Source organism: Mandrillus leucophaeus, unplaced genomic scaffold (genome assembly GCF_000951045.1).
Source record: "Mandrillus leucophaeus isolate KB7577 unplaced genomic scaffold, Mleu.le_1.0 Scaffold1325, whole genome shotgun sequence".
Taxonomy (NCBI): domain Eukaryota; kingdom Metazoa; phylum Chordata; class Mammalia; order Primates; family Cercopithecidae; genus Mandrillus; species Mandrillus leucophaeus.
The window spans coordinates 148,836-151,478 of NW_012101283.1; positions in this window are offsets into that span (position 1 = coordinate 148,836).

Below are 2,643 nucleotides of genomic sequence, written 5' to 3' on the forward strand. Positions count from 1 at the left end.
TTTAGCGCTATAACCCGAGGCTTTCACAGCAAACCAGAATTTATTTTGAGGCCTCTCAGGGTCAGCTTTCAAGTCACGTGATTTTCGTGGCCTACACAACTCTTTTCACTTGAAAACAAGTGTGACGTCGTGAATTCTCTAACAATAGGAAAAAAAGAAGGCTCTAGAAAGAGCGGTGCTTGGCTTTCCCTGCGGCTCCAAGCGGTGCCAGCACCCAGCGGACTGTGTGGACCTGGGGTGGTCTCCAGCCTCAGGCAGACACGGCCCTTCGGCTTTTCTCCAGTCACTTCAATTCTGCCTGACTGCCTGGCTCTCTCCCCTCCTCGCCTGCCCGCACGCTGCCCCCACCCCTGCCCGGGCTCCCTCTGCCCATCAGAACCCGGGTCAAGCTCCCGTCCCTTCTGCCCTGCCGGCTGCCCCAACTGCGCCCTGACCGCCTACTGCGCTGGCATGACCGGGGCCACCCTGGCAGCTGATCCGTCTGGAGGGCAGCAGCAGGGCCGAATGAGAACCACGGAAACCTCCCTGCCCTTTGACCCAACTTACGGGAATCTCCTACCCTCAGGGAAACAATGCAAAATATAGAGAAAGTTTATAGAGTCGGGCATGGGAGAGCCCTGGTTAGAATCCAGCAGTTCCTATACTGGAGCACGCAACAGGGTCAAGGTAATCCCTTTCAGCTGCCTGCTGCTGGAGCCAGGGCTTTGCATTTGCGTTTTGTCATGGAATTTGAAAGCCTCGCAAGTAATTATGGTACCAAATCTTGGGCTCCATGCCCTCCCCAGGGCGGGCCCAGTCGAAGAAGTTCCAGGTTACTCACACCCTTGAGCTGCCAGCTAGGCCCAGGGCGGCTGCCATGCGGTAGTTCTTCAAGGACAATGTTTACGTGTTGCTCAGAACAGGCAATTATGAAAGGTTGCTTTAATGAGTCCCCCTGAGCATTGGGAAGAATCACTTGAACCTGGGAGACAGGGCAGGGGTCACAGTGAGGCAAGATCACGCCACTGCACTCCAGCCTGGACAACAGAGTGAGACTCTGTCTCAGAAAAAAAAAAAAAGAAAGAAAATAAAAGAAAAGAAGAAATATCTATTGATAGAATTTTTTAAAGAATATTTCTTTAAATATTTATATTTCTATGGACATATATATGAACCCATAAAAGTAATACACGGGCCGGGTGTGGTGGCTCAAGCTTGTAATCCCAGCACTTTGGGAGGCCGAGACAGGCGGATCACGAGGTCAGGAGATCGAGACCATCCTGACTAACACGGTGAAACCCCGTCTCTACTAAAAAATACAAAAAAAACTAGCCGGGCAAGGTGACGGGCACCTGTAGTCCCAGTTGCTTGGGAGGCTGAGGCAGGAGAGTGGCGTAAATCCGGGAGGCGGAGCTTGCAGTGAGGAAAAAAAAAAAAGTAATACACGGCCGGGTGCGGTGGCACACGCCTGCAATCCCAGCACTTTGGAAGGCCCAGGCGGGAGTATCACTTGAGCCCAGGAGTTCGAGACCAGCCTGGACTACGCAGGAAAACCTTATCGCTACCAAAAATACAAAAATTAGCAGCATGTGGTGGTGCACACCTGTGGTCCCAGATATTTGGGAGGCTGATTTGGGAGGATCACTTGAGGCCAGCAGGTCAAGGCTGCAGTGAGCAACAATCACAGCACTGCACTCCAGCCTGGGCGGCAGAGCAAGGCCCTGTCTCAAAAAAATAAAATAGGGGCTGGGCGTGGTGGCTCACACCTGTAATCTCAGCACTTTGGGAGGCTGAGGCAGGTGAATCACCTGAGGTCAGGAGTTCAGGACCAGCCTGGCCAACATGGTGAAACCTTGTCTCTACTAAAAATACAAAAATTAGCTGGGCATGGTAGTACACGCCTGTAATACCAGATACTTTGGAGGCTGAGGCAGGAGAATCACTTTAACCTGGGAGGCGGAGGTTGCAGTGAGCCGAGATTGCACCACTGCACTGCAGCCTGGGTGACAGAGCGAGACTCTATCTCTAAATTAATACATAAATAAGGCTGGGTGCGGTGGCTCACGCCTGTAATCCCAGCACTTTGGGAGGCCGGGAGGCCAAGAGGCCAAGGCAGTCGGATCACGAGGTCAGGAGTTCGAGACCAGCCTGGCCAAGAGACCAGCCTGGCCAATATGGTGAAACCCCGTCTCTAATAAAAATACAAAAATTAGCTGGGCACGGTGGCGGGCGCCTGTAATCTCAGCTACTCAGGAGGCTGAGGCAAGAGAATTGCTTGAACCCGGGAGGTGGAGGTTGCAGTGAGCTGAAGATAGCGCCATTGCACTCCAGCCTGGGTGACAGAGCGAGACTCCGACTCAAATAAATAAATAAATAAATAAAATCCAACCCCAGCAAGCTATTCATTCAAGGTTCCCTCAGTGGGGTGTATCTGGCAAGAAAATTCCTTCAAGTATGCTGATAAATTTGGCTCCTTGAATGATGCTTCCTTGGGCTAGGAAATCCAGCATTAGGCAAACTGCCATACCAAGTTGCCCAACTTGGTGAAACCCTGTCTCTACTAAAAATACAAAAATTAGCCAGGTGTGGTGGTGAGCGCCTGTAATCTCAGCTACTGGGGAGGCTGAGGCAGGACAATTGCTTGAACCCAGGAGGTGGAGGTTG